Consider the following 14173-nt stretch of genomic DNA (forward strand, 5'->3'; position numbering starts at 1 on the left):
CCCTGCCCATGATGGGAGGGTTAGAACAAAATGATCCTTAAAGTCCCTTCCAACCTGGAATATTCTGTGATTCTGTGCTGGACCAAGCTTTGAGGAAGGATACAGAAAGGATGAGAACGTGGCTTTGCAGGGTCTGCTGCTTCCCATGAGGAATGGTGGTGGCAGCCGTGGTTAAGGGGTTCTCCTGCACATCCCAGGATCATGGACAACGTGAAGCCAAGGTTCAGTACCATCCTCCTCCTCCTCGCTGTGCTGGGGGCCAGAGCAAGAGGTGTTGGCTGAACCTCAGCACGGACAAGAGCACGTTGTGTCCCCACCTCCCAGCCCAGGAGTTGGTGTTTGCATCAACCAGCTCTGCACAGCATTTCAGTGAAGCTGATCAGACTTAAAGGGAAGTACCGTGGGTGAAAAAATTAGGGGAGAAAAAACAGCAAATGCTGCCATGTGGCCCATTTTGGGGGGATATTTTGCTTTGTGGCTTCAGATCATCCTCCATTGGTGCCTCCATCCCTTGTGCCCACATCTCAGGCTGGAGGAATGGCTCCAGCACCACCATCCCACTGTGCCCTGCCTGGCCCTAATTGGCCTGTTTGTTTGGCAATAAGTGATTCCTGCCTGTCTCGGGGTGGATTGTTTTTCACACCATTAAATGAAGTTCTGCCGTATTGATCCCTGTTTTTCCAATTTGAAGCCTGAAAAGTGATGAAGACATTTTCTTGTTTTCTCATGTACTTTTCCCCTCAGTTCATTTAGGTGACCTGTCTTTAGTTCCTTGCTCTGCTCGCTGTAATTGCTTCTTCAGAGTAATGTTGCACCGTGAGCTCGGCGCCGCAGCCGGGGCGGGTTTTTATGGAAGGATGAAGGAAGGCGAGGCTGGAGTCATCAAGCAATGCTAACTGTGCAAGGTTTGTCACAAATGACATCTCAATAGCAGCCTCTCTTGCTGGAACCTCTCTAAAACAGTGCAGAGGGCGAGGGCAGGACCTCGGGACAGTTTTGTCTCTTTGGGATGTTAATATTTTGCACAAGGGATGGAAATGTTGTGTGGTGTTATTTTTCTTTGGGTGCAGGTGTTGTTGTTTGTGTCCTCTTTCCCTCCATGAAAAAGCTCAAATGTTTGCATTAGATTTTGCCGGGGATCTATTTTTGTTTGGCATTAATGGAAAGGGTGAATTTCTTTTTTTTCCAGAAGAGATCAATAGAGTGGGTGCTGAACTCAGGTTTAAGTGGCAAATTTAATTAAGGAGGGAGCAATGGTTGCTCCAACTTGGCCTCACTTGCAATTATTTAATGTTTGAGGTCTAAACTGAGCCCATAAGCACAGAGAGCTTTCCAGTGGCATCAGTAGGCTCCAGACTTGCAGAATTTACTGATAGAAACTGAAGTGCAGCGAAGCCTGGGGCAAACATGGGAGGTTGGGATTGTTGCCTGTATCCCTGAGCTGTTCCCATGAGCCTGGCACAGCCTGGGATGCTCCAGCTGGAGCGTGGGAAGGCAGGACCACTTTGCTGGCTCATAGGTAGGGACTGAATTTAAAGCTGGAGTGTTTCACAGCAGCATCTTGGGTATCTCTGCACCCCCAGAGGCTGCCTCCCCATGTGCCCATGTTGCTCTGAAGTGAGGCAGGTGTTCCTGAGACTCTGCAGTACTCCAGAGGGTTTTTACTCTGTCTTTTCGGTTATTTTTCCTCCTCAGTTCACAGGGAGACACATAAACCATCCCTGTTTTAAGGAACTTGTTGCTTTGATTTCTCATGGAAGTGGCTTTTGTTGGCTTTGCAGTAAATGGTGGCACTTTGTTCTGCTTTTCCTTGCAGGAAGGGAGTAAAGCCAGTGCTGTGAAGAGGTGGGATTGGCAAGTCCCATCAAGGCTGGGAGAACGTGTCCCAACTCTGAGAGGCTTCCCAAGGGAGCCCAGCCCTCCCTCACTCCCTGCTGTGACGTTGCTTATTAAAGCAGCAGGGGGGTCTGAGAACATCCAGAGCAAAGCACGACTCAGGTAAACTCAGGTATTGGCAGGATGAATTTATTCCCTGTTCCTGGAAATAATCCTGGAGGAGGGTCTGGAATCTGCAGGGTCTGGGGTGCAGGAAGGCAGCTGGGCAGGGGAACTTGCAGAATCAGGCACTGGAGGGAGACCTCAGTGCACTTATTAGGAAGAGGATTATTCCATTTATTTTGCATTGCTCTTTGTATTATTATTTTTATGCACATAAGCCTGAACTGTGTAAGAACTTTACTGCCCAAGTTGTGTTTGCTCGCAGTGAGCAGAAAATGCAGAGGAAAATTCTTTCCTTTGAATATCTTCTGATCTAAATGGGTGGGAGGTGTGGAGGGAGGGGGCTTTGGGGACAGGATCTGTCTTTCGTGCTATTGGCATCTTCTGTCATGAGGTCCCTGTTCCAACTGGCCCTCTGAAGTGTTGTCCCAATATATAATGTACACAAGAGGTAGGGAAAGGGATGCAGCAGAAAAATAAACTTGTGCCAGTGTATTATCCCAAGAATGACAAAAAAATCCAGTGTGCAGTTTGAGAGTATGATGCCTTATAGACAAGTGGGGCAAATCTTGGCAATAATGTCCACTGGCTCTGAATGGGATGATCCATTTCAAAAGTGCAATGTACTGGACATAGTAAACAGCAGAAAGTACACAAACAAGGAGGCTCTAGTGATTTTTCTTTTCCCACCAAATGTAAAATCTCTGGTAAAAGGCTAAAAATTAGGAAAAGGTGTAGTTTGCAGAAATAGCTGATCTGTTCCTTGCCTAAGCAGCAGGAGAGGATTTCAGTTTTTTAATTTTTTTTTTTATTGTAAACTACCTTATGACAATTGGTGATAAAAGAGCTTAGCCTTTCAAAAATCCATTTTAATAGAACACCGTATGACCTCATAGATATGCATAGGATTTAGAAATAACATGGATTTTAATGAAGGCACTTGAAAGGTATGGTGCCATATTGCAATTTTATGGAAGATCTTAGATTAATGAAATTAAACGTGAACTGCATTGTTTAGATGATGAACTTAAGGTCATATCTGCAGCATTTGAAAGAGAAACCTTGAGTGGAGGGTGTAGAATCATTGATTTAGACCCTGGTAGACAGCTGAATAGCAAGCACTGAAGCATGAAGGTAAATTCCCATATTTCATTGTTAGAAGGTTAGCTGGTGGCTGCCAGCTTTTCAGTGATAATCACCAACCAATTCCACCCTGTTTCAAAAAAGATTTTGCCTTTGTGTGCTAAGACACTTTTAAAAACCATTACTGCTCAAAGCAGGGGCACGCTGTTTAAAGAGAAGCTATTTCTGCAGAATGCAGGATGGCAATGAGTTGATGCTGTCCTTGGATAGTGATGCTATTAAGTTCATTAGGATCATCATCCATTTAAAATGCTCATAAGGAGGATTGTGACTGTTTGCTGGAGACGCCAGAGGCACCTCCTACTGCAACTCCCAGTGATGTGTCATCAGTGATTAGCTCTTTTGCTTCCTTAGGATTTTTGTGTGAGGCAACGGCCCTTTCAGGGTTTAAGTCCCGTTTCCATCCTCAGGCACACGCAGGGAATAAATGCACGAACATGCACATGTGTTAAACTAATAGACATGGATTTGTACAACAGGAAAATTGCAAGGAATGGGATGCTCAGGCCTGAAGAATAAGTGATAATAGAACGATACTGGCAATTACTGCTGGAGAAGAGTGTTGTCACAGGGAGCAGCTCGTGGGGATGGAAGGATGAGGGGCGGGGAAAAGATTCCCCTTCGACAGTTTGCTGTTAAAGGGAATTTGTCAAGGATGTTAAAATTAGATCTAACTGGGCCAGATCCTCAGATGACATAAATCAGCCTATAGTCTTCAAACCACGATCTGGCCACTTCCTCCTCTTTGTTCTTTCTTCATCTTTATTATCTGCACCACAACCCTCCCTGAGCGCTGCCGTGGTGCTTCCAGCCCCATTGTCTTGGTGCTGCAGCAGCACAGTGAGAGGAGGTACTGCCACTCTTTTGCCTGCCCTGCACATCCTTTTTTTGCTCACAACACCCACACATTTTACAAAACCTGCTAAGCCAGTGTGGGAGATGGGGGACCTCACCCAGACCGGGATTTAGGCTGAGATGTTGCCGTCACTGAGGCGATCGGTGTGGACTGACCTGTCTTCAGCAAGATGAGCTGCTTTCCACAATGACAGAGTGATGGAGTTGCCTGTAATTAGTGCTGTTGGGTACCAGAGTGGGAACACTGAAATGGGAATCCATCACCCCACACCCAGCCCTGCTGATTGGGAACACAGTAGCACTTTTAGAGCGTTCAGCTTCTGGTGGGGCCTGCTGGGGTGCAGGGGTCTAGCTGGGTACAAGAGAGGGCAAACCTGAAAGAGATGCTCTCAGGTGGGAACTGAGACTTCTGTGTCTAATATGTTTCTATGTATGTTCTCTTCCAGCCTGAATTTTTGGCAAGCAAAGCTAAACTCTGCCACGTCATGAAAACCGTGTGAAAGCTGCCAGTAAGGAAATTAAATAAGAAATAGTGTCAGATAATGGTTGCAAATGTGCTATGATCACTCTTTTCATTAGAAACTTCCTTGTTTCCTCCCTGGTGTGCACCACAAACAGCTTGCACATGATTTATTTCTGTGTATTTGGGAAGGAGAGGCAAAGGGAATAAAGTCTTTGCCATTAGATGTTTTAAAAGGCTTTTGGGAGATTTAGAGGCACGGTGCTTATTAAAATAAATGGAAGCCGTGTGTGTAAATCCCCTGGTCATCCTTGAAAGTCTTGTCCCTAATGTTTATCTTGCAGCCATTTCCAAATGGGGCACTGCACATCCCATTTCCAGTGTGTATCTAAGTGCAACTGGACAGCAAACCCAGGCTCACACGGGGGCCAAGCCCAGCTCTGTGCCATGTGCTGCCTAATGTTGTGAGTAAGGAGAGGGTGTGATGGTACAAAGCTTTGAAATGGTGCAAAGCATTTTCTGGGAAATTCTGGATAGAAAAAAAGCCCAAGTCCCATGGAAGCAGAGGGAATGTGGCTCCCCTGTCCCACTCCCAGAGGTTTCTGCTGTGTGGAGCTCTTGGTATGGGACACACTAACCCTGCAGTGTCCAGTCCTGCAGAGCTGATTTGCTGAGCTTTTTAATGGATGTATAACTTTCCATCCTGTTGTAAATCTCCCAACAAATGTTGTGGGGTTTTGGTTTTTTTTTTAATTTTTAAAGGAAATTATTGGCATTGGTCACTTTGGAAATGCTGACCCATTGAGTCTAAACAGGGAAGTTTAGGGCATGTTAAATATCAATTGATTATAAAACCCATATTAATTGACGTTTAGCAGCCCCACTAATGGAGAGGAGCTCATTACATAGCAGTTAACCCTCAACGCATATATATTAAATAATCAATTAGTATTTATTTAACATACAATAACCTCCCTATTAGAGCTAAATTAAAAGCCTCTTTATGGAGGCCTTGCAGAAAGCCCTGCACTGTGCTAACCTGGAGCCAGGAATTTGCATTAAGAGCCTGAATCTTTGTTACCTCTGGAGACCCCAAGATGATTTTAACATGTCAAGCAAAAGAGTAGAGGGGTTGGGTTTGTTACAGTCACTTGGCCCTGCTATGAGACACTCAGTGTGGGGAGGGAGCTCTGGGAAGGGGGGTCAGGGCCAAAAAAGTTGGTGAGTTGCTGCCCATGTGGTCCTGACCAGATACTGAGACCTGGCAGGTGATGGGTGAGAGGGAAACAGAGAGATTTGCCCACAAGTAAAAGACCTCTGAAGTAAAAGAAAACTATTTTCAAGTGTAAAAAGAAAGGAGAATGAGGAGAGGGACGGGCAGACAGCAAGAAAATACAAAAGCAAAGAAGTGGCACGGCTGGGTAATAGAAATAGGGCAAAGTGGGGAACTCAGAAAAGGAATAGCTGAACTAAATTGCTCAAAATGAGCCTCTCCTGTGCTATGTTCTGAGCTGCCATTTATATCTGTGTGGTGTATTGAATATTAGCAGGTGGGTTTACTCCCATCTCCCTGTGGCCTAAGGTGTGACAAGGAGGGGTATAGCAGGGAGCTGTGCTGTTTTCCTTGGAGCCTAGGTGAGTTTTATATTGGGGTCTAATAGCCCCAGACCCTATTCAGAGCTGAATTCCATCACACCCCTATGCAATAATCTGTTTTCTGTTGGGGGGAGGCTGGGAGATCAAGCAGCTTCTCCAGCAGTCAATTTTGGTTCTTAAAATGGAGCCAGCTCAAGAAATTGTCATTGATCCACTTCTGAACTTGGAGCAAATTTCCATAAAAATAATCAGATCCTCTCAGCTGCAGAAGTTTTAATGCCCTGTGTGGTGGGACAGGCAGGCTGGGAGAAGAGGAGCTGAGCAGTGATTTAGGTTCCTGTCCCTCCTCTTCGCTGTGCCAGTTCTGAACAGGGAGCCAGGGGATGGGAGATGATGCCTTGGCTGCTCTCTTTGTAAAAACAAATCTTGGCAAAAACAGGCAAAAGAAAGCAAGTTGTTTGGTCTGATCCTCAGCAGATGAAAACTGGAGCAGCCTTTAGTAAGGTCTAAAAAGCTCAATTAATTTTGGCTCCTGGGAATGTGGCTTGGCTGAAACCCCCCCTGGAAGCTCGGAGGAGCTGTGACACTGGGGGAGCTGGTCCAGCCTGGAGCAGGTAATGACAGGTCTATCCCAGATGTGTGAAGAAGAGCAGGGACCCTGTGGAGCAGCCCCGATGATATGGGGGGGTTTAGACACGTGTGAAAGAGGGGGGGGTGTCCCCCTCCTCCCCTGACTGCCCCCCTCCAGAGGGAGAGGGAGAATCCCAGCATGTCCCAGCTGCAGAGTGAGAAAGGGAGCCAAGGAGATCCAGGGATGACAGAGGTGGGGCAGAAACAGGCAAATAAGCACGGATTTGAAACATCAGCAGGCAGTTTAATGAAGGGACAAGCAAAATCAAACTGGAGGCGAATGCCAATGCTGTTTGAAGGGTAGTAATGAAGCCGATGGAAAAATTGCTTTAACCGTTTTGGATCTCAGGGAAGACCTGAATGGGAATTTGCTGAGAATTTATTTGTGTTTCAGGGTTTTCAGCTCTGCCAAGGAGTGTACCACACACACACACACACACATATCAATGCCTGCCCCTCCTGAAACTCGTGGGGACTTTGCTGTTTGCTGCTCACTCCAGTAGAGAGAGACCTTCGAGGTCTTCTCCCCCCAAGGACAGCACCAGTCGTCTGAGCAAGTGATGGTCACCTGTATTCACAGGTATATGATGTATTTTTAGCACCTGCAATAAATTACTTCTTTTTCTCCTTACAGCTTCTGGAAGCGTTCCCAGTCGCTGGCCTATTCATCAGGATGGTTACATTTCTGCTGCTGAAAAAAGAGGGAAGTACCTTTTTCTCTTGCTCTTCATCAGCATGTGGGCACAGTGTGAGGGACTGGCTGGGGAGGGAACCCCATTGTGAGCAGCACTGGGTAAACACAGCCGAGGTGACAGTGACAGTCCTCATCACAGAGTGTTAGCAATTCAAACAGCCACGCCACTCAGGGGCTCCGAGAGAGGGGGAGAAGGAAGAGCAAAAAGGAGAATGTGACAGGTTGCAAACGGGGATTTGCGTGATTTTTGTCGTAGGTGTGTTCATTCTGCAAGTACCTGGGAGGAAATGCAGATTAATTTTATGCTGGCCAAGTCCAGGTGTTGGAACTTTATGTTAGATACGTAGAAATTTCTTTCTCTTGTGGAAAGAGAGAACCAAAGGGCTTTTGGAAAATTTCAGGAAATTACCCAAGGCCAGGTTTTGCCCAAAGGGGATATATTATTGAGCCCTAGGGAAAGGCAGTCTTGCTAATCTATTAATAATAAGCAGAAGAAAGTAGGAAAACAGAAGCAGTGGAGCAAAAACAAACCAAAAAGCTCCACTGAACAAGACGTGATTATTTTCCATGGAAAAATTTTCAGGTGGTTGGAATGCACTGATGTTTCCTAAAATAGCCAATTTGATCCCTCCACACTGCTATGGTAACATCAAACCCAAGAAATTTGGGAAATTAGGCTAAAGATTTTTGTATTACCCTGAAATTTCGCCTTGGAGAAATGACAACACAGACAGAATTTCCTTGGGAAAGAACTGGGTAAAGGATGTTGTGAAATTATTTTAGTTAAACTGGCTGCAATGCTAAAAATGAATCCTGGTGTAGGACAGCAAAGGAACTCGCACTGGAATATTAATTCTGCTTCCAATCATCCAAGGAGTTCAGTCACTGAAGTCAGGGGAGAATTCAGTCTGCCTGCTTTCCACAGGCTTTGGGGAGGCCTTGCCAACGCTGTTCCTTCCTGCTGGATTCACCTGCAACTCCTCAACGTTATTAGTGGAAATAATTTCCTCTGTGGAGAAGCGGCCGCCTGTGTCCTGCTGGAGTGTCTCTGCAGTGGATCCCTCCATCACATCTCCCCTCAATCCCGGTAGGCAGCTCTGCCTGCAGGGTGTTGTTCAGTCTTTTACCCAATTATCCAGGCACAGAACACCCATCCCAAGCTAATCAGGAAGGACAATCTTCTCTGGGTGAAAACACTCTCCGAGGGCTCACTTCTGCTGTGGTGCCTTCAAGGAATGAAACCACTAATTATAGGAGAGGAGTGTTTTGGATTGTATCATCCACAGTGTTAGAAGCAGAATCATAGAATCAGCTGGGTTGGAAAGGACCTCTGAGATCATCAAGCCCAATCCTTCTTTCTTTTTTTTTTTTTTTTTTTTAATCCAGTCCAGTACTCCAGCCAAAATCCAGTCAGGGTTTTCCCAATTCTGTACTCCAGGAAAAATCCAGTCCGGGTTTCCCCACCATTCTGCACTCCGGGAAAAATCCATTCTGGGTTTTCCAGCATTCCATACTCCAGGAAAACTCCAGTCCGGGTTTTCCACCATTCCGTGCTCCGGCCAAAATCCCGTCCGGGTTTTCCCCCATTCCGACCCATTCCGTACTCCAGTAGAAATCCAGCCCGGGTTTGTTTTCACCATTCCGTACTCCGGGAAAAATCCAGTCTGGGGTTTCCCCCATTCCGACCCATTCCTTACTCCAGCAGAAATCCCGTCCGAGTTTTCCCCCACTCCCCCACAGCAGCCCCGGGTCCCCCCCACAGAGGCACCCCAAGGTGTGACCCCCCCCAGGTGACACCAGAACAGTGTTTTATTTATCCCAATGTTCCAAGAGTCCTAAAATTCCTGGATTAAATTTTATTTGGAGCCTCGAAGTCTTATACCAAAGGAATGGAGTGCTCAGGTCCCTTTATATCTAATCCCTTACATATCAGCCTGTGAAAAAAATTAAAATACTATGCAATATGCTACGAAAAACAAATTAATCTTCTGTAAGCAAAAGTTTGACTGGGCTAAGTATAACTCCCAACCTAGTCCAGAAAGGGAGATGAAACAAGTGGTCTTATTTAGTGCTGAGAACCAGTTACATTTTACTGTTTATTCACACGTCTGATTTTGGAGCAATGTATGATCATAGAATCAAGTCACACCTCTTCAGAAGACATCAGGGAAACATCCCCAAAAGATGCCAGCCAGGGAAACTGAAAACCACCTTTGCACGTTTTTATACAGAGGAATATGCACTCTCTTACAAAGGAAATTGTAACCAAAACAAATCACCAAGTTATTTTTGAATAAGAGAAAGGGAGCTCCCAAGGCTGAGAATCCCAGGTACCCATCCCATGGCTTTGCTGTGCCATTTGATCCCTTCCCTGCCTCTCTGGTGCTCCCCTGGTGTTCCCTCTGCGAGGGACTCTCCTCTTGGAAAACCCCAATCTAAACACGAGCGTGTGGAACTGAATCAAGTGTAAGAATAAATAATTTCTATCTGTGAAGAATAAATAATTCCTATCTGTAAGGAATAATTCCTCTCCGTACCCCAGCACAAATCCTCAGCCAGCAGGCACCAGGGCAGAGTAAAATGGTGATTTTTTTAGCTGTATCATCTCACAGGATTTCCTGTGAGGGGTTGCTCACAGCTCATGGCTCTGCTGATTCCAGCTCTCCAGGCTCCCATGGTGGCTCTCCTGCTGGAATGCCAGAGCTGCCTGCTGGGACTTGGCCATAAACTGTGCAGCTCAAGGAAGATGTTGCTTGTTTTGTGAAGGACAGGATGAAATCAGCCCGTGTACATCCTCCATCTATTGCCTCTCTGGGCAGGGAAAACATAAACGCCGTTCCCACCATTTTATTTATTGGCTTCCCTCTCTTTCCTGGGAAAAGCCTGTTTTTTAGTACTTTTGTGTGTGTGTGTGTGTGCTGAGCATGTGTGGGGTAAGGGCGTGTGTGTGTGTGTGTGTGTTTAGGAGGTTAAAAAAAATTTCTTGCTGTCAGCAAGTGATGTTACAAACCTGCTCTGACAAGGCTGGTTGTATATTTACAGTTGGTGAGAGCGAAGGCTTCATCAATCTTCACGCTTTGAAAGGGACAGGCCCGCTCCCATGAGCACCTGCTCCGGGAGAACAGCTGAACTGTGACTTTCCAGGGAACTAGCTGTAAATTTTAGCCATTCCCCCCGCAGCCCACGCATGCTTGAGCTCTTTAACCTTCCCAGGCTGGCAGGAGTCCCAGCAATCAGTTTAGTGCAAAGACTGGGGTTCTTTTTAATTAACCTTTTGTTTCCCGCTGCAGGTGTTTCAAAGTTTCTTCATGTTAAAAAGGAAGAGGGGAGGGGGGAGAAAAAAATTGTTTGCAGAGGTGCATCCACTTTTTCTATGCTTGGTGATCAAACGGGATCAGCCTTTCTCAAGTTTCCCCTCCACATTTGCCTCTGGGATGTGTGTCTGTGCCAGCATCCCCTGGATTTGGCAGCACAGGATCCCTTTAGGCACCTGCAGAAAGTATTCCTGGGAGTGCACTGTAGTTCTGTCCTCAAGGCCATGTTTCCTTCCTTCCTTGCTTTTCCAATCTGCTCCTTGCTCTCCAGGCAGCCTTTTCCAGACACTTGACTCCCTCGGCGTGTTTTTGCTCTGTTTAATTCTGTTTGCCCTCTCACACCCAGCCTGCCCAGCCAGGGGAAGTTTGATTATGGACTTGCTGAATTCTTCTTGGTCTTCCTGAAGTGCTCACTCTGTGAAAAGAACAATCTCAACCTTTCCTGCAACTCCAACCTGACCAACCTGTACTCAACTGTCTTCAAGGGTCTGCTGGACAAGGCTGGTGAGCAGACAGAGTTTAGAAAACACAGTAGGAAGTCACATGGAGAGGATTTAGATGGATCATTCTTGGGAGGTGTAGCAGTATTTTGTATGTAAAAGCAGTTGGTTTACTTCAGGCAGGCTGTCCTATTAATAAAATAAAGATATATCCCTCTGGGAGGGAAATATTCCTGCACTGGAGGAAAAGGGATGTATTGTCCTGTTTGATCAATAGAATTATTAGTAGAGCAAGGACCTGTTGTATTGCTACGAAAATTCGTATGTGGAAATTTATCACAAGGAAAAAAATACATTTAAGCTCCACTTAAAACAGTAAAATATATCTTTGAGGGAAAGTTTCAGACTTTTCTGTATAAGAGGAATAATGGTTTCTATAATTTAATAGGTGCTAAATTTGGTGAGGAGTGCCAGCAAATCCATTTCACATAATGATATTTTATCTCCCTTGATATGGTCATTTTCATGAATGTCTTTTTATTGGTTCCCTTGTCCCACAAAGTGTCCAAGGTGGTTCTGCTCATCCTCAAATGCCAAGCACATACAGAGGCAGAGATGGCTGGAGAATCCTATTAATAATGGTTGCACAAAAAATGGGCAGGAACTGCACGACAGTTAAATGTGCTCCCTATAAATAAAGAACATTTCTATTTGACCCTCAGGGCTGTGGCTTTTCAGCGCTTACTTTTGTAGGAGTTAAGGTGGTCACAGCTATTACAAACTAGAGATAAGCTTAAGAAATTCAGGTGAGGATAACAGGAAAAAAAAAAAGAAGGTTTCCAAAGAAGATTTCACTGAAAGTTTCAGCTAGAAAAAAAAAAAATCTAAAATTGCCCTCAGTGAGGGATTTTGTTTGCATAGGCCAGGGCAATTTGCTTCTTGGAAAAAGGAGTCATTTATTCTCTCAGGTATCTAATTGCAAATTCACAGAGCCAAACCTTGTGTAGCTTGTGTAGCTCTGCTGAGATGGATGGGAGCATTAGTTGTGTCCACAGATTTCTAGAACCCTCAGTCTGTATTGTATATAAACCAAAACTCACAGTTATGGCTTCATTCTGGCTGGTGCTTTATGCTGACTAGAGTTAGCAACTGTGGCTGCTATCACAAAAAATAAACTGAGTCTCTGGAAGGGGAACAGAGAAATTTTTCTTGGGGAAAAAGAAGGAACTTGGAAGAAAATCAGAATAAAATGGAAGGAAGGGGAAAACGTACAGGTATGTATCAAAAAGGTAATATATTGTATTATAATGTGATCTATACGTTTGGTATAAAATGGCCCAGAGAAGCTGTGGCTGCCCTAACCCTGGAAGTGTTCAAGGCTGTGTTGGATGGTTGGATGGAGCAACCTGGGATAGTGGAAGGAACAAGGGTGTGCCAACATGTGGTCCTGAAACCGCAAATTTGGAATGGAGCAAGGAGCAGAAGAACTGACAGGATGAACTATCACGGGAAACGAAGGGAAGACTGAGAAAATGGTTATAATAAATAATAAGAAATGTTTCATGGGCCAAAGGAATAATAGGTCAGCAATGGGAAGACTCTAAAAGCTGCTGAAAGTTATTGATAGACATTGTGTAAAAAAACCCAAAAATCATAACTAAATCCCTGATAGTTTTGCTTTCATGTTCACAAAGGCAGGTGGCAGAGCAGGTGCCAAAGTGGAAGACAAATTTCCTTTTGCATAAAGAAGAAATATTGAAGGAAACTGAGCAGAGGTGACGGAGAAATTAAGAGTGTTAAAAGACCCTGAAAGTGTGTGGTCCATGTCAAACTCCCTTCAGGATTTCTAGCTAAGTCAGCAAAATGCATGAAAAATCTGTTGAGGGAAATGAGAACCTCTTTGGAGACCAGTAATGGAGAGATCCTGTGAGTGTCAAGTCCAAGGAAGCTTTCCAGACAGGAAAGGCAGTGGTACAGAGGAAGGTAACTTGCATGGCCAGGAGGCCAAAGCCTGCTTTAATCTGGGGCTGCACTAGAGAAATAGTTAGGGTAAGTTATGAGTTTAATTAAAGGAAAACCATCAAGGATTAAAAAATTGGAATCTGTGCCAATAAAGGGAGAAGAAAACTGACAGTGGCTTTCTAAGGAATTAATGCAAATCACAGGCCAGGGAAAAGCCAAAAGATATAATTTCTGCTGTGGCAGGAAAGGTTGGATATAACACAGTCGGGAAGCACAACTGGGTAAAAGTGACAAGTGGGGGATGTGGAAGTGGCTGGTCAAGCACTGGCTGGTGGGTCCTTGCCACTGAGCTACTCGTGAGGACGTGCTGGCTTGTGCTGGGAGAAAGTGAAGGAACTTCGGGACAAAGTGGTTACTGAGGTGAATTTAAGGAAGCACAGAGACAAGAGGAAGGGAACAAATACCACAAAGATTTGAGGGCGCCTGGCTTGGGTGGGGAACCAGCAACCACGAGTTCAACCCCAGCGCTGATCGGGTCAAATTTCTGTGTTTCCGCGACAACTTTCAGTGAAAGATTCTTGATTCACACACTTTTTAATTAAATAAAACCCCAGGCATTGCCCAAGTAGGTAAGTGCAAGTTGCCCAAGTAGGTAAGAGCCACCATCAGAGGTGGTGCATCAGACTTTGTAAGGTGGGGAGGATGGCGGGGCTGTGGGGAAGGTGGGAAGGTGGCCAGGCTGTGGGGAAAGCGGGAAAGTCTGTGGGGAAGGCAGGAAAGTGGTGGGTTTATGGGGAAGATGGGGGTTCTGTGGGGAAGATGGGGGTTCTTTGGGCGAGGTGGGAAGGCAGTGGGTTAGGAGGGAAGGAAAGTGGTGGGTCTGTGGGAGGAGAGGTCTCCCCTCAGCCGAACATCCTCCATTCCCACCTCAGCCGAACCGTCCCCCGGCCGCCACTAGAGGCTGCTCCACACCTCATTAAATAAACACAAACAACAATTAACGCGGGAGCCCCAACAAGGAGACCCTGCCCTCCCGTTTCCCACCCACCAAAAAACGTGCGGGACGTCTCCGAGAGCCGAT

Source organism: Manacus candei, unplaced genomic scaffold (genome assembly GCF_025592945.1).
Source record: "Manacus candei isolate 608988 ecotype Guabito, Panama unplaced genomic scaffold, ASM2559294v1 h1tg000076l, whole genome shotgun sequence".
NCBI classification, from domain to species: domain Eukaryota; kingdom Metazoa; phylum Chordata; class Aves; order Passeriformes; family Pipridae; genus Manacus; species Manacus candei.